Below are 22,906 nucleotides of genomic sequence, written 5' to 3' on the forward strand. Positions count from 1 at the left end.
TGGGGCTCAAAATGCAGACTGGAGGCCTGAGGAGTGGAAGAACCTTGCCCTAACTCAAAAGAACAGAGTTTTTCCCCTAGCTCCTGCACCATCTGCGTCAGATTAGAGACATGGTCAGTCAGGGTCACCAGAGGATTCATTATACAGTGGTTATTGGGCCTGTTAATCTGTAACGGTCACGTACACACACACACACACAGGGGGGAGGATAGTGACCACTGCGCTCCACCCTCACCCCTGGCCCTGCCTACTTGCCTCACGAGTCCTGATGACAGGGGACAACTGGACGGCAGTCCCTAATTTAGGATACGTGCGGGAAGGACAGACAAGACAAATAACGGATAGTGAACGGACCGGGTCAAAACCAAGAGGACAACGCAATACAGAGGGATAAGCAAAGAATGGTCAGGAGAAGCCGGAGTCATAAATACTAGGAGAGTCGAGAAGTACCAAAGGAGTCCGCAAAGAATAGTCAGGTGGAAGCCGAGGTCAAAATACCAGGAGGGATGCGCAGTACAGGAGGAGCAGGCAAAGGATCGTCAGGGAACAGGATCAGGTAAGTATAGAGCAGGGGTGCACAACCTGCGGCCCGGGGGCCACATGCGGCCCTTAATACCATTCTATGCGGCCCCCAACCACCTGGTAGCAGACATGTATGTCTATGTCTTGTGGCTGCTCACATGAATCTTTAATGTTCTGTCCCATTAGATGGGAGTCCTGGAAGTGTCACTAGACATTTATAATATATACTGTATGTTCAATATGCCTTAAATATAGTATTTCACTTGGTAATACCCCTTTAAAGTTTATTTTCGGCCCTTGGAATTGGTTCAGGTTGACAATGTGGCCCCCAACCAGAAAAGGTTGTGCACCCCTGGTATAGAGGTATCCAACAAATGCCAGGAACCTAAATTAACAGGCAACCTGTGGCCAGCAGGCTGCCTGTATTTAAAGTGGGGAGTGAGGGTCATGTGACGTGGCCAGCGTCACATGACCGACAGACCGACCAGTCGAGCACCGAGTGATCAGCTCGGCGCTCAAGGCAGACCTAGGAGCAGGGAGCCTCCCAGCTAGCCGCCCTGGGAACGAGGTCAAACACAGATCTTCGCTCCTGAAGCTAAGCAGCAGATCTGCGGCTGATGGGAGACCGAGTGCGCCTTCGGCACCCCGTTACACTCATTATAGCTCAGTTTTTATTTTACAGATAAGAATGTGGCTTAAATAAGTGTTTATGACCTCTTAGTAGTGTAGAGATAAGGTTTATTAGAGTGAAGGTGAAAGTACCAGTCACATAGATAGAAAAACAGTTAACCCTTTATGACAGAATGGCTCAATATTTTTAATAAAGGCCAATTGAAAATATGATTTTTAGATAAAAATTCGTAAAATGCAATCTTAAACAAAAATTGCCTCCAAAGTTGTACATAGAGAAATTATTCAATGTATTATTCTGGTCAAACAAAAGGGTAAGGAAAAAGATATATTGGCTTACAAGATCTTATGAACAAGGAGGACTAGAGATCCCAGATATCAGATTGTACTATATGGTAGCTAATATTGCAACAATGATGAATTGGACACAGGTGGACTTTCTGAGCCATTTGGTATATAAGAGTGAGGGTGGCTTACCGGATATATTCACATTACTCAAATCAGGACAACTGGAAAGTATGCACTTATATAAAATCCCATTGGTAAAATTATTGGTGAGGGTATGGAGTAAAGTCAAAAAGTCACTGAATTTAGAGGGGCAGATTAAAGTCACACCGTTATGGTATCATAGGAGGTTAGGTAATGCTACCTTTTTGAAAGAGGCCAAATATTGGACTGATAAGGGTTTATGGCATATTTCACAATATTTTCAAAATGAAACACTGAAGGATAGGGACACATTATTAATGAATGTAAGGGAAGATAGACAAAGTTATTTTAGATATATTCAGTTGGTGGATATTGTCAAAACGGTTATAAAAAAGGAAGATATAGTGATAAAACCACATGAGGTGATTAATTATATACTAGGCTGGAAAGGTAAGCACAAATTGGTGTCAAGCTTGTATAAAAAGATGCGAGAAACTAGAAGTGAGGGATTCATTTGTAATAGTAAATCAAAATGGGAGAATGATATAGGGATAATAACAGACGATCAGTGGGGAAAATTTTGGTGTTTTAAACCATATCTGAGGAACCCCTCTCATAGGGTAAGTTTATGATATTACACCGTTTATATATAACACCAAAATGGCTCAAGAAAGTTTCAGCTAAAACGCCCGGACTATGTCCTAGATGTGTGAATGATAAAGCGGATATTATCCATATGTGGTGGAGGTGCCCAAAGATTCAACCATTCTGGTGCAGTCTGATTGAACTAATCTATATATATATTCTTTTTTTTGTCCTCCCCATCCCCTTCCCGGTGGATATAGGGTGGGGGGATACAGGTTTGGGAAGGGTGGGATAGGGGGGAGGGGGGAAATAAGGAATAAAGGTAATATAAGTAATGTGCTAATTACTGTAATGTACTGGATAGGTCAAGTATCTCCATGTAGGGGATGTTTTAGTGGCAGGGGAACGAATACCCTACTACTTTTATCGGTGCAATTGTATTAAGCACTCTTACTTCCTCTTGGTTGGTGCCTGATGTTTTTATTATGTAATTGTTAAATGTATTATTACTGCACTTTTTGTACTTTACTGGATTAAATAAAAAGAGAAAAAAAAAGTTGTACATAGCCTTTAAACAAGAGCTAACTGCAGTGCATCCTGGGAGATGCAGGTCCTTGAAAGCTGCTGCCTACCCACAGAAAGGGAAGAAAATCCTACAGACAAACAAGTAAAAAAGTTTTAAATTCTTGGGATAATCCTTTTTATTGGGGATCTGATGATCCAGAAAGACTAGTAATCCAGGACAGGTTATGATGCAGAATGTCACAGGACCAGAACCAAAAGACTGAGCAGAGATGACCAATTAGGAAATTCCTCTGACTCTCCGAAAATTCTGAATATTTAATCATGTGGAATCTATTAATTGTTAGGGTAGGTTCACATGGTGGTTTCTTTAGTAAAAAAATAAAATAAAAATCCAGTGTAGATTTCTGCCACGGACCCTCGGATTTCGACCATGAATTTGCAGTTGTACATTTGGATTTCAAGTTACCATTGAGAAACAATGGAAAGCCGAAATACGCACCAAAAGAGGCTGGCTTAAAGAGGTTTACTGGAATTTTAAAGCTTACCTGAGTTTTCAAAAACATATTTCCCTAATGGCTGTGCGTCTTTGTATAAATGTGAAGGAACAGTTATGTTTCAGCCCCATTATTCCTTGTTTCAGTTGCACAGCTATATGCATTTCTCTCAGAAGCAGTGGGTGGCTTCCTTTCTTCCTGCTCTGTATGCAGTGACATAGCTTCCCTTACTTCCTACTATGTTTGTTTACTTCTAGGGAGCTCAGAAAGCTGCTACGGAGGGATAAATCACACTTGCAGACACATAGGAGGCTCCAGAAGCAGTTCTTTTATCAGGCTCAGGATCTCAACTAGCTCTGGCCCCCCCCCCCCCCCCTGTGAACCTGCTTCTGAGTCTCTAAAACCAGGGACGGATATTGCCTGAGAACATGCGGTGGACTGCAACTTAGGTGGAAGTGAGACCCCTAGTGGCCATGACTTTACAGCTTTTTTTTTTTCAGGTGGATGTAGGCAGATTTTTAAAGGGTTTCTATCACTTCATATGACATAATTAGCTGTCAGACACTAGCGATCTGCTAGTGTCTGCTCTGGCCAACCATCCTACTATAATCACTTGTGGGGCAGCGGTTTAGCTAAAAAACGAACTTTTATAAATATGCTAATGAGCCTCTAGGTGCTATGTGGGCGTCATTAGCACCTAGAGGCTCCGTCTACCTTCATACACAGCGGCCGCCCAGCACGTCCCTCCAGCCCGCCCATGTCCTCCTCCGTGTGACGCAGCGGGCCGAATTCTCGCGCATGCGCCGTGCGCGGCTGTATTCGGCGCATTAGAGATGTCTGAGCTCGGAGCGGTCAGACATTCAATGCGCATGCGCCGAATACAGCCGCGCATGCGCATTGAATGTCTGACCGCTCCGAGCTCAGACATCTCTAATGCGCCGAATACAGCCGCGCACGGCGCATGCGCGAGAATTCGGCCGCTGCGTCACACGGAGGAGGACATGGGCGGGCTGGAGGGACGTGCTGGGCGGCCGCTGTGTATGAAGGTAGACGGAGCCTCTAGGTGCTAATGACGCCCACATAGCACCTAGAGGCTCATTAGCATATTTATAAAAGTTCGTTTTTTAGCTAAACCGCTGCCCCACAAGTGATTATAGTAGGATGGTTGGCCAGAGCAGACACTAGCAGATCGCTAGTGTCTGACAGCTAATTATGTCATATGAAGTGATAGAAACCCTTTAAATGAAGTGATTTTGAAATTTGCTATTTACACCATTTTCTATTAAATAAAATGAGATTTTGTGAAAGTACAGAGACCATATTGATGGCCACCATTAATATCTGGTCGGCGGGGGTCCGCTGTTCTGCAGTACCCCTGGTGCCGGAGGCTGGAGTTGGAACTACACAGTTCTGTCTACAGTATATGAAATATATGCAGAATTTGTGTTTTGTGTGACTGTACGGCGTAAGTGGATTTAATGACCCCACAGAGCGCGATGTTCTCTGTAGTATAATTAAACACCATCCATCCCTGTCCACGGAAGATCTGACAGCCCTACCCTATGATGACTGTCACGGTCACTGATCCGCTCTGAAGTTTTCACGTACTTTATAAGTGTCTCTTTGCTTGCGAATACCGGATTGTAGCTAATGAGCCAGAAGAACGATGGGAGTAAGTAGTGCGGCAAGTGAGTAATGGCGCAAGACCGGCAATAACGGGCGGTGGAGATGGGCCCATGTGACCCCCGTTACTGCCCTGTGGTGCTGGTTTAATTGGCTTATTTGCACAGAATGGCTTTTTCATATTCATGATGAGCAAATCACAAAGTGCATGTAAATGGCCGCATTGAACTCATGCAGGCATTTCATCATTTCCTCAGCTCAGAGCGAGGAGTGGTAGTCACGATCCAGATGTTGCAAACATACGGCAGAGTGAGCTGACTGTAAATGTAAAGCATGGTGGGTATAATACACCTGGGGATGGCTACCAGGGAGGCAGGTATAGCAGGTGCAATGGGGCACAGCCGCTCACATACCTGGCTGGAAGCTCCCAGGCTCCAATACAGAATCGGGAAAAGGCTTCCACCTACCATATGCCATTTATTATTCTGGTGTCTTCTTATGTGGCAGGCATTAGGGCCAAGTGCAATTGCTAGATCTGCGATGCCCCTGCTGGAAAAGGAGCAGATCCCATCACATCAGGAGACATGCAGATGAGGGAGGGAGGCTGCAGTACATATTCTGCAGCAGCTCTTTTGATTCACCTTCCCTGCTATAGCTACCCAAGTGTATATGGGTATGGGGTATGCTGTTTTGTCTGCATGCTAGGGACTGCTGGGATCTGTGAATGTTTTGGTGCTGGTGAAGTGTAGGATACTGAGGTCTATAGATATAAATGCATGGCATTAGCTATATTTAACTGATCCTGAGTTACATCCTGTATTATACTCCAGAGCTGCACTCACTATTTGTCACAACCAGACAGCTGAGAAGCTCTGACAGGAGCCGTTCAGATCCTCCCCCTTGAGTTTCTTTGTTTTGGTTTCTGTTCCTCACCTCGTTAGGCTATCTCAGCTGTCATGCAGTCAGACTCATTACCTCCCTTTAAATTCTTCCCCATAAGGTAGTAGGGTGCGGCTGATACAACTTCCTGGAATGTGTGTGCATGCTGTCCTCAGCTCCCAGCTCCCAGTCCCCAGTCCACAGTCGTCTGCAGATAAGTTCTGTTTAAGTATTTATGATTTTCTGTTGTCTGGATCCAGGTGACCCTGACTCCCTCCGTGTCTGTGTAGGGAGCCGGTGGTCGTGTCCCCTCACTATTGTAGGGCCTTCAGGTTAAGATAGCCGAGGTACGTGGATATGCGCCCATTCACCTTTGAAGTGGTCGCATAGGCTGAGCAATAAGGGAGAGCGGCAGGTCGATTGCAGGGGTCTCCCTTTTTGTTCCTTAGTTGTGGATCCAGTGAGTCATCGTTTGTATTTGTATCATCTTGTTTCCTGTACACCATCCGGGACATTATCAGCCGCCAAAACCGTCTCAAGCATGGATCCGGTTACACTTTTGGCTGAACGCTTTCAGGGTCTTTCTTTGGAGGTAGCTGATCTCCGTAAGACTTTTTCTCAGTTTCAAGTGACCGGTTCAGCTTGCGTTCATGGAGTTTGTGCTGAGCCTAAGATTTCGCTCCCGGATACGTTTTCCGGGGGTAGTGAGAATTTTGTACGTTTTAGAGAGGCTTGCAAACTCCATTTTCGCCTTCTTCCCCATTCTTCTGGTGATGAAGAACGGAGGGTGGGGATCATTATATCGCTGCTCAGGGGTAATGCTCAGTCCTGGGCCTTTTCGCTGCCGGAGGGGGCACGGCCCCTCCGTTCAGTGGATGAATTCTTTTTAGCTCTGGGTCAGATATATGATGATCCGGATCGTATTGCTCTGGCTGAGTCTAGACTACGTCTGTTATGCCAGGGTAAACAATCCGCAGAGATATACTGCTCAGAATTTCGGAGATGGGCAGCAGATACGGGTTGGAATGATGCTGCACTCCGAAGTCAATTTTGCTATGGTCTTTCTGAGGGATTGAGAGATGCATTTGCCTTTCATGAAAGACCTACCTCCTTGAATTCTGCTATGTCTCAGGCTGTTCGTATTGACAGGCGTCTTAGAGAAAGAGGTGAGATCTCTCCTTCTTGTCATGCTCAGTCCCGGGACAGTGCAGCGGTGTCATTCTGTGCACAGGGGTCTCAGTCGCTGTCAGCCCCTTCTGAGCAGGAGCCCATGCAGCTGGGGTTGATTGCCTCTGACAATAGAAGATTCAGCCCGCAGGGGAGGGTTTGCTTTTGTTGTGGAGGTATAAATCATCTGGCAAATGTTTGTCCCTCTAGGAGATTCAGGCAGTTTTCTGGGAGTAATAAAGAGACAAAAAGGAAGAAATCTTTTAAGAATATTCCGTCTGTTACTATTGGCAGGGTTGAGGCGGAAATTGAAGATTTTTCTTTTGCTTGTAGTTCCCGTTTTGTCCTGCCTGCTAGGGTGGCGCTAGAGAGCAAGAGCATTTTTTGTGAGATTTTTGTGGATAGTGGAGCAGCTGTCAACCTCATTGATAACCAATTTGCAATAACTCATGGTTTCCAGGTATGCACTTTGGGAAAAGATATTCCTGTTTTTTCTATTGATTCAGCTCCACTTTCTCAGAAATCATTAAAGGGCATAGTTCACAATATCCGTTTAATTGTGAACGATGCTCATGTTGAGGATGTGTCATGTTTCGTCCTTAGCGGTTTGCCTACTCCTCTAGTGTTGGGGCTACCCTGGCTCACTAAACATAACCCCACCATTGATTGGCAAGCGAGGCAAATAAATGGTTGGAGTAACTTTTGCAGAGAGAATTGCCTCATAACATCTATTTCTGAGGTTTCTACTAAAACTGTACCACCTTTCCTCTCTGAATTTTTGGATGTTTTCTCTGAGAGTGGAGTTCAGGGTTTACCTCCGCACAGGGAGTATGATTGCCCTATTGATCTCATCCCAGGTGCCAAGCTGCCTAAATCTCGTTTATACAATCTTTCCCAACCTGAGAGGGTCGCGATGCGTGCTTATATCTCTGAGAGTCTGAGAAAAGGACACATACGACCCTCAAAGTCACCTGTTGCCGCTGGTTTTTTCTTTGTTAAGAAAAAAGATGGTTCTTTAAGACCTTGTCTGGATTTCAGGGAGCTGAACAGTATCACTATTCGTGATCCGTATCCGCTTCCTCTAATCCCGGATTTGTTTAACCAGGTTGTTGGGGCGAAAGTCTTTTCCAAATTAGACCTAAGAGGGGCATACAACCTGGTTAGGGTCAGAGAAGGAGACGAATGGAAGACAGCTTTCAATACCCCTGAGGGCCATTTTGAGAATTTGGTTATGCCTTTTGGTTTGATGAATGCCCCAGCCGTTTTTCAGCATTTCGTCAACAGCATTTTTTATCATTTAATGGGAAAATTTGTATTAGTGTATTTGGATGACATTTTGATTTTTTCTCCTGATTTCAAGACTCATAAGGAACACTTATGTCAGGTCTTACTCATCCTGCGGGAGAATAAATTATACGCGAAACTGGAAAAATGTGTGTTTGCGGTTCCAGAGATCCAATTTCTGGGGTTTCTTGTCTCCGCTTCTGGTTTTCGCATGGACCCCGAGAAGGTTTGCGCTGTGCTTGAGTGGGAGCTTCCTGAGAATCAGAAGGCGCTGATGCGTTTTTTGGGCTTTGCTAATTATTACAGGAAATTTATTTTGAATTATTCCTCTGTTGTTAAACCACTCACGGATATGACCAGAAAGGGGGTAGATTTTTCTTCCTGGTCGGTAGAGGCGCGTAAGGCCTTTTCTAATATCAAGGAGAGTTTTGCTTCCGCTCCCATCCTAGTACAACCTGATGTTTCCTTACCCTTCATAGTTGAGGTTGATGCTTCTGAGGTAGGGGTGGGTGCGGTCTTGTCTCAGGGTTCCTCTCCTGCCAAATGGCAACTGTGTGCCTTTTTCTCAAAGAAGCTCTCCTCCGCAGAGAGAAATTATGATGTGGGAGATAGGGAATTGTTGGCCATCAAGTTGGCTTTTGAGGAATGGCGCCATTGGCTAGAGGGAGCCAGACACCCTATTACCGTGTTTACTGACCATAAAAATCTGGCCTACTTGGAGTCAGCCAAGCGTTTGAACCCGAGACAGGCCAGATGGTCTTTGTTCTTTTCAAGGTTTAATTTTGTTGTTACGTTCCGCCCTGGGGTTAAGAATGTGAAGGCAGATGCCCTGTCACGTTGTTTTCCAGGAGGTGGGAATTTTTAAGACCCGGGTCCCATTTTAGCTGAAGGTGTGGTGGTCTCTGCTCTTTTTCCTGAATTGGAGGCAGAGGTGCAGGCAGCCCAGTCAGAAGCTCCTGATCTTTGTCCTCCTGGGAGGTTGTTTGTGCCTCTCGCTTTGAGACACAAGATTTTTAAAGAACACCATGATACGGTCCTTGCTGGGCACCCGGGGACAAGAGCCACACTGGATCTCATTGCTCGGAGATTCTGGTGGCCTGCGCTTCGTAAGTCGGTTGAGGGTTTTGTGGCAGCTTGCGAGACTTGTGCTCGTGCCAAGGTCCCTCACTCACGGCCATCAGGTCCTCTCCTTCCTTTGCCCATTCCTTCCCGTCCTTGGACACATCTGTCCATGGACTTCATAACGGACTTGCCTCGTTCCTCAGGGAAGTCTGTGATTCTGGTGGTGGTGGAACGTTTTAGCAAAATGGTGCACTTTATCCCTTTTCCCGGTTTGCCCAATGCTAAGACGCTGGCGCAGGCATTTATTGACCACATTGTCAAATTGCATGGGATTCCTTCAGACATAGTCTCTGATAGGGGCACGCAGTTTGTTTCCAGATTCTGGAAGGCTTTCTGTTCTCGCTTGGGGGTTCGCTTGTCATTCTCTTCTGCTTTCCATCCGCAGTCGAATGGCCAGACAGAGCGTGTCAATCAGAATCTGGAGACATATCTGCGCTGTTTTGTGGCGGAGAATCAGGAGGATTGGTGTTCTTTTTTGTCCCTTGCTGAGTTTGCTTTAAATAACCGTCGTCAGGAGTCCTCTGATAAGTCACCATTTTTTGGTGCATATGGGTTTCATCCGCAGTTTGGGACTTTCTCTGGAGAGGGCTCTTCTGGTTTGCCTGATGAGGACAGATTCTCCTCGTCTTTGTCATCTATTTGGCAAAAGATTCAGGATAATCTAAAGAACATGAGTGAGAGATATAAGCGTGTGGCGGATAAGAGACGTGTGCCTGGTCCGGACCTGAATGTTGGTGATTTGGTGTGGCTGTCTACCAAGAATATCAAATTGAAGGTTCCCTCCTGGAAGTTGGGTCCTAGGTTTATTGGGCCTTACAAGATCCTGTCTGTCATCAATCCTGTTGCCTACCGTCTTGATCTTCCTCAGACTTGGAAGATCCATAATGTTTTCCATAAGTCCTTATTGAAACCTTATGTTCAACCTATTGTACCCTCACCTTTGCCTCCTCCTCCGATTATGGTTGATGGGAATCTTGAATTTCAGGTCTCTAGGATTGTGGATTCTCGTCTTGTCCGCGGTTCCCTCCAGTACCTCGTTCATTGGGAGGGTTATGGTCCTGAGGAGAGGATGTGGCTCCCAGTGACGGACATTAAGGCTTCTCGCCTCATCAGGGCTTTCCATAGGTCCCATCCTGAGAAGGTGGGCCCTGAGTGTCCGTAGTCCACTCCTAGAGGGAGGGGTACTGTCACAACCAGACAGCTGAGAAGCTCTGACAGGAGCCGTTCAGATCCTCCCCCTTGAGTTTCTTTGTTTTGGTTTCTGTTCCTCACCTCGTTAGGCTATCTCAGCTGTCATGCAGTCAGACTCATTACCTCCCTTTAAATTCTTCCCCATAAGGTAGTAGGGTGCGGCTGATACAACTTCCTGGAATGTGTGTGCATGCTGTCCTCAGCTCCCAGCTCCCAGTTCCCAGTCCACAGTCGTCTGCAGATAAGTTCTGTTTAAGTATTTATGATTTTCTGTTGTCTGGATCCAGGTGACCCTGACTCCCTCCGTGTCTGTGTAGGGAGCCGGTGGTCGTGTCCCCTCACTATTGTAGGGCCTTCAGGTTAAGATAGCCGAGGTACGTGGATATGCGCCCATTCACCTTTGGAGTGGTCGCATAGGCTGAGCAATAAGGGAGAGCGGCAGGTCGATTGCAGGGGTCTCCCTTTTTGTTCCTTAGTTGTGGATCCAGTGAGTCATCGTTTGTATTTGTATCATCTTGTTTCCTGTACACCATCCGTGACACTATTCTGCTGGTGCAGTCACTGTGTACATACATTACTTATCTTGTAATGATCCTGAGTTACATCCAGTATTATACTCCAGAGCTGCACTCACTATTCTGCTGGTGGAGTCACTGTGTACATACATTACATTACTTATCTTGTACTGATCCTGAGTTACATCCTGTATTATACTCCAGAGCTGCACTCACTATTCTGCTGGTGGAGTCACTGTGTACATACATTACATTACTTATCTTGTACTGATCCTGAGTTACATCCTGTATTATACTCCAGAGCTGCACTCACTATTCTGCTGGTGCAGTCACTGTGTACATACATTACTTATCCTGAGTTAATTCCTCTATTAACACTCCAGAGCTGCGCTCACTATTCTGTTGATGGAGTCTACACGCATTGCATGAGTAAGTATAGAGTCTTAGCAGTCAATCACTGATAGCACCGACCATATGACTCCAGTCCTAAGCATAGAAAAACCAGGGATATAAATTAACAAAATACTGAATCATTTCCCATAAAACCATATATCAATCTGCTCCGCTCCTCCTGCTCTATAACTTGCTGTCTGCAGACTGCACTGCATTTTCATGGTGACAGTTTCCCTTTTAAAAATTAACCCTCAAGGCTAAGACTGCAACGATTACTCAAGTAAATCGAGTAACTCAGTAACTTGACACTGAAAAATCCTTGATGCAAGTTTTTTGCATTGAGGATTCGTTTGTGTCATGTGACCATGGAGCGTGAGTGAAGCGCTTGCTATTACTCACACTCCATGGTCACCCGCCGGCCCACACCGCGCTGCACTGAATCCTTACACATCGTCAGGACGTTGTGTGACGTCAGGTCCCAGTGCAGCACACGAAGAAGAAGAGGCTAGAAGAGCTGTGGAGTGTCGTGGCGCCTCTACAGGAAAGGTGTGTATTTCACTTACCTTTAACTTATGGCTAGGAGCGGAGATGGTGGCACTGGGGGAGCTGATGGCACAGAGTACTGATGACATGGGGGGTGATGGCACGGGGGGAGCTGATGGTACAGAGGACTGATGGCACTAGGGGGAGCAAATGGCAAAGAGGACTGGTGGCACTTGGGGGGCTGATGATATAGAGGACTGATGGCACTGGGGGGAGCTGATAGCACAGAGGAGTGATGGCAAGGGGAGCTAATGGCACTATGGGGAGCTGATGGCACTGGGGGGAACTGATAGCACAGAGGACTGATGGCACTGGGGGAGCTGATGGCACAGAATACTGATGGCACTGGGGGAGCTGATGGCACAGAATACTGATGGTACTGCGGAGGGGCTGATGGCACAGAGGACTGATGGCACTGGGGGGAGCTGATGGCACAGAGGACTGATGGCACTGGGGGGGGGCTGATGCACAGAGTACTGATGGCACTGGGGGGAGCTGATGGCACTGGGGGGAGCTGATGGCACAGAGGACTGATGGCACTAGGGGGAGCTGATGGCACAGAGGACTGATGGCACTTGGGGGGGCTGATGGCATAGAGGACTGATGGCACTTGGGGGGGGGCTGATGGCATAGAGGACTGATGGCACTTGGGGGGGCTGATGGCATAGAGGACTGATGGCACTGGGGGGAGCTGATGGCACAGAGGGCTGATGGCACGAGGGGGCTGATGGCACAGAGGACTGATGGCACGTTGGGGCTGATGGCACAGAGGACTGATGGCACTGGGGGGGGGGGGGGCTGATGGCACAGAGGACTGATGCCATGGGGGGATCTGATGGCACAGATGACTGATGGCATGGGGGAACTTATGGCACTGGGGGGAGCTGATGGCATGGAGGGGCTGAAGAGCTTTTAAGGAAAACATTCTTTTAATTTGTTTTTTCTTATTAGAGTACTTGATTAATCATTGGATTAATCGATAGAATACTTAATTACTAAAATAAATTGATAGCTTCAGCCCTACTCAAGGCTCCATTGAAAAGGGCTATTCCTTCTCCTGCACATGCATGTCAGAAGTCCAGCCTCAGACTTCTGCTGATGACCTTGTAAAAGCAGGGCGAATTTACCATAGACAAACCCAACATGTGAACATAGCCTAAAACCACAGCCAATAGCAACCGTTCCCAGAGCTTCATCTATAGGCATCCTGAGGGGGCCTTTTACTGCACTGAAGTCGGTGAAATGCCACAAACGCTGGATGTAGATCAATGTGATAAAAAGACCAGGGAAAGTGCAAAATATGGCTGGCAGGATCTGCTGACAACCCCGCTCACTACAATGAGACCTGTCTCTGATCTGCTGACAACCCCGCTCACTACAATGAGACCTGTCTCTGATCTGCTGACAACCCCGCTCACTACAATGAGACCTGTCTGTGATAATTCTCCGGAGGGACACTGCTGCGTATCCGACCCTCTCTGTGCCCGTCTTCTGATGTCTCTCTGTTTGGTTTTGTGTGTTTCTACCGCATTAGACAGCCAACGTGACATCTGATCTCTCTTCTTGGAGGTGCCCACGTGCAGCCCACACGCTGTCTGTCTCTGCTCTAATCTGTTCGCTGCCAGAGGATCGTCTTCCCAGCTTGTGATGAGTTCTCACCAGCAGGCAATGAAAGCCATATCTTGGTGGCCCCCGGGCTCTTTGTCAATCATTGCCGTTTATAGGTGGCCCCTTCCCCTGACAACTGACACAATAAAATAAATAAAATAATAAAATAGATAATAAATAAATAAATAATAATAAAATAAATCAATAATAAAATAAACAATGATCCCTTCCAAAAGCACATGGTCAGGATTGCGTGTGGATTTTCCGCGCGGATTTGCGTGCGGAAAATCCGCACCGTAGGTCATGTACATTGTATTCTATGAGAATTTGAAATCAGCGGGGATTTTCCGCGGGGATTTTGACCTGCGGTGCGGATTTTTAAAAATTTTCTGACCGAAAATCAGCACCAATAGATGCGGAAAATCCGCCTCAAATTTGCATCCTTTGCATGTGAATGGGGTTTCTGCAATTTTGTTTCTGTGCAGATTTTTGGCGTGGTTGTAGAGAAAAAACTCCAGCATGGAGTAAGGCCTCGTGCACACGACCGTATGTATTTTGCGGTCCGCAAAAAACACGGATGACGTCTGTGTGCATTCCACATTTTTAGGAACGGAACAGCTGGCCCCTAATAGAACAGTCCTATCCTTGTCTGTAATGCGGACAATAATAGGACATGGTCTATTTTTCAGCGGAACGGACACACGGAAAAACGGAATGCACACAGAGTCACTTCCGTTTTTTTTTTGGCAGACCCATTGAAATGAATGTTCCGCATTTGATCTGCAAAAAATACCCGGAATAGACACGGAAAGAAAATACGTTTGTGCGCATAATACTGATATCGGGCGGATTCTGCACTGGAAAAGCTGAGGATTTTGTTTGCTGCGGCGTGATGAAAGAGAATTTCCCCCTTTGATTGCGTCATAGAGACACAGAGAACTATAGAATAGCATACAGGAGATAATACATTAAGTAATAAAATAATAATGCCTTAATGGGATCTAAAAAAAATGACACAAAAAAAAAAATATATATATATATATAAAAAAAATAAAAATTTTAAAAAAAGCAAATAAAAGTGATTACAGGCAGTCCCCGAGTTACATACAAGATAGGGACTGTAGGATTGTTCATAAGTCGAATCAGGCACTTTTTTTAAGCACTAACCACTAGCCAAAGGACAGGATATTAGATATTAGAAAGCTAGATGAGAAACTCATTCCATACTCATTAAAACTAAATTGCATGATGTTCTACATAGGAAATGCAACTTTCTTTTCTTTGCTGTATCACCAGCACTTGCATCAGAGTTTTGTTTTGGAGACATTGTTGCATTGATGAACACCAGATTCAGAGGACAGGGTACACTGGTCAGAGAACCCTGTGATGGTCTCCTTTAATGAATATTTAAATAAAACTTGTCCCTAAAGCAGTCTGATTGTCTGCTCTGGAATGTTTTTTGCCCTTTAAGTGAGTTCTGCTCTGCATTACACAGCACACGCTGCAGACACAGACGGAGGCTCGCGTGCCACTTCACAGAGCAGCCTGACAGCCACTCACTCCCCTCTCTCCTGGAGACTCAGACGGTCACTGATCACTGTCTGGCGATGGCGGGCGGCGGGACAGACACTGCTAGTCCCACGTATATCAGCCTCTGATGTGGTTCTCAACTCCCAGCTGCAGAGAACGGGCAGGGGAGATCTGGATGTCTCTAATCAAAGGCTTGCAGTGCAAGAATGCCGAGAGCTTGATCTTCATCTAAGTCACATTAATAGACAATCATAGGCATCATTCACATCAGGCATTGCTTCTTGTGAAAAGCAAACCCAGAACTGGTGTGTGTTTTTTAAAGGCAGGGCAGCTGTAACCAACACCTCCAATCTCATCTCATTGATTGGACTCCAGTTGGCTGACACCTCACTCCAATTAGCTCTTGGAGATGTCATTAGTCTAGGGGTTCACATACTTTTTCCACCTGCACTGTGAATGTTTACATGGTGTGTTCAATAAAAACATGGTAACATTTAATTCTTTGTGTGTTATTAGTTTAAGCAGACTGTGATTGTCTATTGTTGGGACTTAGATGAAGATCAGATCACATTTTATGACCAATTTGTGCAGAAATCCATATCATTCCAAAGGGTTCACATACTTTTTCTTGCACCTGTATTTAGATTGAAAGGGGAACCATAAAAAAAAAAAAAACACAGAAAAAAAAGGATATTTCTATATTCAAGACACAAATAAATGTATATAAATTGCACAATAATTTATTTAGAACCCCAAATTACACAGAAAGAAAAATACTTCTGCATAAAACAAGGCCTCATACAGCCAAGTCAATGAAAAAATAAAAAGGTTATGGCTGCTCAAATGCAGAAAGGCAAAAACAAAAAAGGTAGCTCATTTAAAGGGGTTATCCCATCTTAGACAAAGGGGGCATATCGCTGTGTTGGCCCTCAATAGACGCCATTTTCTGTTCTCCTCCTCGTCCAGGTGTCTCTGATTACGATATGGAGCAGGGGTCTTAGGAGGTGAGATGCAGGCCACAGTTGAATTCAGGAGGACGTGTGCGGTCACTGGCTGAGTACATAAGTACCTGATTCTCACAGTGTTAATTACCGCTGAGAGCTTATTATGTACCCAGCCAGCGGCATAGAGGGGGGCCTGGGCGGCCCCCTGGGCATCGGCCCACTAGGAAATTTCCCTGTAAGGTCTATGGCCAATCCGTCCCTGTCTGCTGGAAAGACCGGCCATGATAGGCGACACGTGGCGGCAGGATGTCCCTCATATCACGGAGCTGTTAGTGTCCCTCATGTCACTACTAGGGGTGACCGACTGCCGTATGCGATGGCTCCGCAGATCATCACACCAGCAGTTGGGGCAGGATTGAAGCACTCACCACAAGGCCTCATTCACAACACCACTACAAACTAAAGAGGTGGTGACTGTCCTTGGCCGGACACGCAAGGGACACCGCGACACCAGATTTCCTTCTGCTAAGTGCCAGGAAATGGTCCGAGCAGAGACAGGGGGTGTAATGAAGGGGCCTCCTGTGTCCGGATGGTGGACAATGAAACTGTGGGAGCTGCTCCTGTCTGTCGGCAGAACAAACGATCCTCTCTACTGGTGTCTGTCTGGGTCGTCCAGGGCCGGTTTGTTGTGTGGGTGCCCTCACGTAACGACCAATCTCAACACCTCCTAACAGCTAGGTCAGAACGGCCTAGATGACGGGCAGTTCATCACAATGACCTATGATGCACCTCCTCTTAAAGTCAACTGGTCAAAATGTCTTCAAGTGTGAGGTATGTCTATCAGACAATGATCTCTCACCAAGAGGAACACTACCCACAAGTAGCCTCTGAGAGCCTTGTTATAGAGCAGCGGGGAAGCCACTTTTACGCCCTCTAGTGGCAAGACCCAGTGTCTAGTCAGACCACACCAGAAATCATTTATTTATCTGCCTGGGACAAAACTGCATGCCATGTTTCCCAGCAATCAACATCTGTATCTGGGTGCAGTATCTATTTATCTATTTATTTATTTATTTATTTATTTAGTTTATAAATGAGTGTAATTAGAAACATTGGAATAAATCAAAAAGGGACATTTCATTTTACCCACAGGCTCTGGGCATTGGCAGGGGTCCAAATATTAGACTCCCGTCAATACGACATTAATGGTAGATGTAATCAATATCCTATCAATTAGGGCTCATGCACATGAAGGTGTGTGGCCCGTGCCCGTGCTGCGGACCGCAAAAGCTTGACCGCAAATTCACTTGAATGGGTGAACGATCAGCAATGGACGGTCCGCACTGCAAAAAAATAGGACAGTTCTTATTTGTATTTTTTTTGGAGTGTAGAGGCACGGATCGAAATCCCATGGAAGCGCCCCGTAGTGTTTCAGTGGGCTTCCGATCCATGCCCCCGCGCCACTCCATAGCTTGCGGATTGCGGACCCATTCAAGTGAATGGGTCTGCATCCGTGATATAGAGTACGCAGAGCTGGTGCCCGTATATTGTGGACCTGCTCTTTGCGGGCTGCAATACGGGCACGAGCCGCATAATGAATTCTGAATACGGCGTCCTGTGTAACGCCAGCATAACTGCTCCTGCCAATGACCGCTCTCAGGGTACAGCCAAACAGGGCAGAAAAAAAACCTCACATCGACGGGAGCAGCGCTGCAGACACCAGCTCTATCTTCTACAAAATGGACGGAGCTGTGCAGTTCCAGCGCCAACTTCTGGTGCCGTAGCTACAACCGAACGGATTGGTGAGAGTGCAGGCAATCCTCTGCAGATCGGATAAACCATCCATTCCAGAATCCTGAACAAGCCCTTAAGGGTCCATTCAGACGTCTATAGTGGTTTGCGGCCGGCATATTGCGGACTGCAAAACACTGACGCCGCACATCGCCGGCACTTAATAGAGGATTCCTATTCTTGTCCGGAGCTGCAGAGAAGAATAGGACATGCTCTATTTTTTTGTGGAGTCGCGGACTGGAAATGCGGATGCGGACAGCACACTGTGTGCTATCCGCATCTTTTCCAGCCCCATTGAAAATGAATGGGTCCGCACCTGTTCTGGATAATTGCGGAACGGATCCGGACCCATTCTACGGATGTGTGAATGGACCCTTAAAGGGAGTTTTAAAGAGGTTTTTAACAACTAAGGATACAATATGTGTCCAACTGATGCGTTTCCGACCTCTGCAGGGGCAGACTGCCAACTAAAAGTGGCCCTGGAAAAAAAAACAACTAAAAGTGGCCTCATGTTGTAGGTGGGTCCAAATTGACAAAAGGCGGAGCAACACAAGTAGGCGGAGCCAGCAAGAACATAGCGAAGCACAAAATACCATACAGCAGAACCATACACCACAATATACCGCCCCAGCAGAACCAGATACCACAGTGCAGCACAATATACTGCTGCCTGCGCCACAGTATTTATTTATTTTATGCACTTATATAGCTACTACTATATTCCGCAGCGCTTTACAGACATTATCATCAAGCTGTCCCCAATGGGGCTCACAATCTAAGGTCCTATCAGTATGTCTTTGGAGTGTGGGAGGAAACCGGAGAACCCGGAGGAAACCAAGGCAAACACGGGGAGAGAATACAAACTACATGCAGAGGTTTTCCTTGGTCGAATTCGAACCTAGGAACCCAGTGCTAACCACTGAGCCACCGTGCTGCCATATTATGAAACTGTATAAGGACAGTAATACAGCTTTATTCAGGAGGCGCCTGCGGCCGCTGGCTAGGTGGATAAGTACCTGATGCTCCTACGTTAATTAATGCTTCACTGGTAGTGTTGAGCGAACTTCTGTTTTAAGTTCGGCGTCTAAAGTTCGGCTTCCGGTTAGCGGAGAATCCCGATATGGATTCCGAATTCCGTTGTGGTCCGTGGTAGCGGAATCAATAATGGCCGATTATTGATTCCGCTACCACGGACCACAACGGAATTCGGAATCCATATCGGGATTCTCCGCTAACCGGAAGCCGAACTTTAGACGCCGAACTTAAAACAGAAGTTCGCTCAACACTATGCTTCAGATCTTTATATACCTGGCTGGCAGCCACGTAGAGGGCTTTGTTGGACCCTTGGGCATTGATCGGCCCACCGGTAAATATGCCTGTAGGGTCTATGGCCGCTCTGACCCTGGACCTCTGTTAGAGAATAGTGGTCGCCCCTCCTGTGTATGGAGCGGTGGTCCAGCATGCACCCTGTCGCCCCATGTAAAGTCTACAGGACTGTCGGCGTTCACCATATGAATGGAGCAGTAGTGCAGAAGTGTGATCACGGCTCTGCGCACTTGCATGGGACTGCTGAGTACAGAACTCACCGCTCAATGGCGCAGTAGCAGACTGCACTCAGATGGGAGACCCGGGGTGTGACAGGTGGGGGTCCCAGAGGTTAGACCCCCCGTGATCAGACACATCCCCTATCCTGTACACAGTACTGTTTGTGGAGAAGACCCCTCCAAAGAGGCTGTCACCCAGCTTTCCTAGAACCCTGAAAAGCCAGATGTACCAGGGTGCCATCTACTGCCCCCATTCCTCAAGCAGATCAGGACTTTGGGAAAGCTGAGTGACAAACACCATGGGAATGCTGCTGTTTGTCACCCAGCTTTCCCAAGAACAGATGTAGCACGTTATTGAGGCAGTAGAGGTTTGTGAGGACCGTGTATGTACACAATGCAGTCTCATCTACGGTAACGGTAATATTTACCTTGCTGCGAGAGCCGCCGTTTATTTAGGACCTCGGGTGGGTACGGGTTTCTAATGCAGCGCGAAGACGTCTGGGTATTGTAGTCCTCAAACATACAGCTTTTCCATTCTCAATAGCTGTTCTCAACCGAGAAAAACTACGTTTCCCAGAATGCAACTCGGCCTGGCTACCCTCCGTGTGTTTCATCGTCGCCCTAGCAACCTGAAACTATAGAGCATGGCGATTGGTGGAATCGGAACACGTGGCTATATAGCGAAGACTCCTGTTTTCCGTTAGGTGTTAATAAAGCTTCGCAGGAGAATGCAGTAGTCTGCAGCTCCAATAAAGTAGTCGCTTGTACGTCAGCGCCATGTACAGGGATTCAATTAGCGCTCAGCAGAGGCGACCTGTCATTTTAACCACTTCATCACCGAACACTCTTACTCCCTAGTCCCTGCTTTCCTGGAGACTTTTTTGTTTTTCGTTCACATAGCATTATGAGGGCTCATTTTTTTGTAGAGCATACGGTACTTTCCATTTAATATTGCATGCAATGTAGTGGGAAGGCGGAAAAAATGCCAAATGGGGCAGATGCATTGAAATGCCGGATCCGTCTCTATGGTGTCATCCGTAAAAACTGATCTGGCATTTATTTTTTTTCAAATTGAGCATGCCCAGATTTGTTTTGTCGGAACACTGGGGGCCGGATCCGGCATTAATGCATGTCAATGGGAAAAAGCATTCCGGCAAGTGTTCTGGAATTTTGGACGGAGATAAAACCGTAGCATGCTGCGGTATTATCTGCGTCCTGAAAAGTCAAAAAGACTGAACTGAAGACATCCTGATGCATCCGGAACGGATTACTCTCCATTCAGAATGCATGGGGATAAAACTTTCCCGATATAGAGCCCCTAGGACGGAACGCAATGCCGGAAAAAAATAACGCTGGTGTGAAAGTGCCCTGACTTTTGCTTTAGCAAAAAAAAAAAGGTGAATCAGCCATTTAGATTTTCCTCTACATTACGCCATTCATTTTAATTGTTCAGATTTATTTTGACGAGGCGATGTCTAAAATCTACTATTTTTAAAGGGTTTCTACCACCAGAAGCGATGCGCCAATGTCAGCACTACATAACAGTATGTTTGTTACCTTTCTCCCTGCAGCCGTTTTTGTAAAATAAGCACTTTTCTAATATGCTAATGAGCCTCTAGGTGCTATGTGGGTGTACAATCAGCACCTAGAGGCTCCGTCCACTCACCCATTATCCCGCCCAGGTCCCCTGTTCTGCCCGCCCCGCACCTCTTGATTGATGTCACTGTTCCCTGCATCGCATACGAAATCCTGCGCTTGCGCCGTTCGCTTCTGTCTTCGGCGCAGGCGCAGTGAGTGAATGATGCGCTCCTGGTGCCGGATTCCTCACTGTGCCTGCGCCGACTACGTCACAGTGAGGAAGCCGGCATCAGGAGAGCGGCCTTCACTCACTGCACCGAAGACAGAAGTGAGCGGCGCAGGCGTGGGATTTCGTCAACGATGCGGTGGACCGTGGCATCAATCAAGAGGAGCGGGGCGGGTAGAACAGGGGACCTGGGCGGGATAAAGGGTGAGTGGACGGAGCCTCTAGGTGCTGATTTTACGCCCACATAGCACCTAGAGGCTCATTAGCATATTATAAAAGTGCTTATTTTACAAAAACGGCTGCAGGGACTAATGTTAGAAACATACTGTTATGTAGTGCTGACATTGGCGCATCGCTTCTGGTGGTAGAAACCCTTTAATATTTATTTATAATATGTGGGTGATTTCAATATTATTTTTTTACTTTTTTGATTCAATGGAGATGAACTGTGTGAACATGCCTTAAAGGGGATTTCCGAGATATTTTTACTGATGACCTATCCTCAGGATAGGTCATCAGTATCTGATCGGAGGGGGTCCGACAGCAGGGACTCCCGCTGATCAGCTGTTGGAGAAGACACCACCACTCCTGTGAGCTCCGCAGCCTTCTCCCTGCTCACCAAGCACAGCGCCGTACATTGTATAGCGGCTGTGCTTGGTATCGCGCTCAGCCCCATTCACTTCTATAGGGCTGAGCTGTACTTAGGCCACGTGACCGATTAACGTGACGTCACTCGGCCTAGGAAAAGCTGAGAGAAGGTCAGAGCACACACAGGAGCGCCGGCGCCTTCTCAAACAGCTGATCGGCGGGGGTCCCGGGGGTCGATCAGATACTGATGACTTATCCAGAGATAACACACACGTTGCGGATTATGTGCAGTTTTTCCACCCAGATTTCCTTGTGGGAATACCACAGAATATACAATACCAGCAAAGTGAAGGAGATTTGCCAAATCCCATGAACACGCGTGTCTTTTACGTGCAGAAAATGACCTGCGGTAAGGAATCTAAAATCGACAGAATGTCAATTGTTTGAACGCATTGCACCCGCACTGAATCCGGACCCATTCACTTCAATGGGGCTGTTCAGATGAGCGGTGATTTTCACTCATCACTTGCGCCTTGCGTGAAAATCGCAGCATGTTCTGTATTCTGCGGTTTTCACTCAACGCAGGCCCCATAGAAATGAATGGGGATGTGTGAAAATCACAAGCAAGTGCGGATACAGTGCGATTTTCACGCATGGTTGCTAGGTGACGATCGGGATGAGCAACCCCATTAAAGTCAATTTACTGTATTATTTTCCCTTGGTTATAAAGGAAAATAATAGCATTCTTAACACAGAATGCTTACTAAAATGTGGATTGAGGGGTTAAATTTTTTTTTTTAAATTAACTCACCTCATCCGCTTGTTCGCGCAGCCGGCATGGTCTTCTTTCTTCATCTTTCAGGACCTGCCAAAGGACCTTTGACGTAATCGCGCTCACCACGTGGTGACGTCAGCGCAGGTCCTGCTGAATGAAGATAGAAGATTTCGTAATCAAAGGTCCTTTGGCAGGTCCTGAAAGAAGATGATGCCGGCTGAGCGAACAACAAGATGAGGTAAATTAATTTTTTTATTTTTTAACCCCTCAAGCCACATTTTAGTAAGCATTCTGTATTAAGAACCATGTTATAAGGGAAAATAATAACATCTACAGAACACCTAACCCAAACCCGAACTTCAGTGAAGAAGTCCGGGTTCGGGTCTGGTTACCACAGTCAGTTTTTTGTCACGTCACGCG

General features: G+C 46.6%; 1 protein-coding gene across 2 annotated transcripts in view; it reads right to left on the reverse strand.

Moving 5' to 3' along the window:
* CFAP99 (cilia and flagella associated protein 99) overlaps positions 1 to 22,906 on the reverse strand; it is a 113,966-nt gene that overhangs the window by 69,167 nt on the left and 21,893 nt on the right. Inside the window, exon 1 of one of the 2 annotated variants that reach the window (XM_040419212.1) lies at positions 19,748 to 19,849. The exons of the other annotated variant lie outside the window; for it this stretch is intronic. The gene's annotated coding sequence lies outside the window, so the exon portion shown is untranslated. Of the gene's footprint in view, positions 1 to 19,747; positions 19,850 to 22,906 lie in introns of those variants that run through there. 2 annotated transcript variants of the gene reach the window in all.

Source organism: Bufo bufo, chromosome 2 (assembly GCF_905171765.1).
Source record: "Bufo bufo chromosome 2, aBufBuf1.1, whole genome shotgun sequence".
NCBI classification, from domain to species: Eukaryota; Metazoa; Chordata; class Amphibia; order Anura; family Bufonidae; genus Bufo; species Bufo bufo.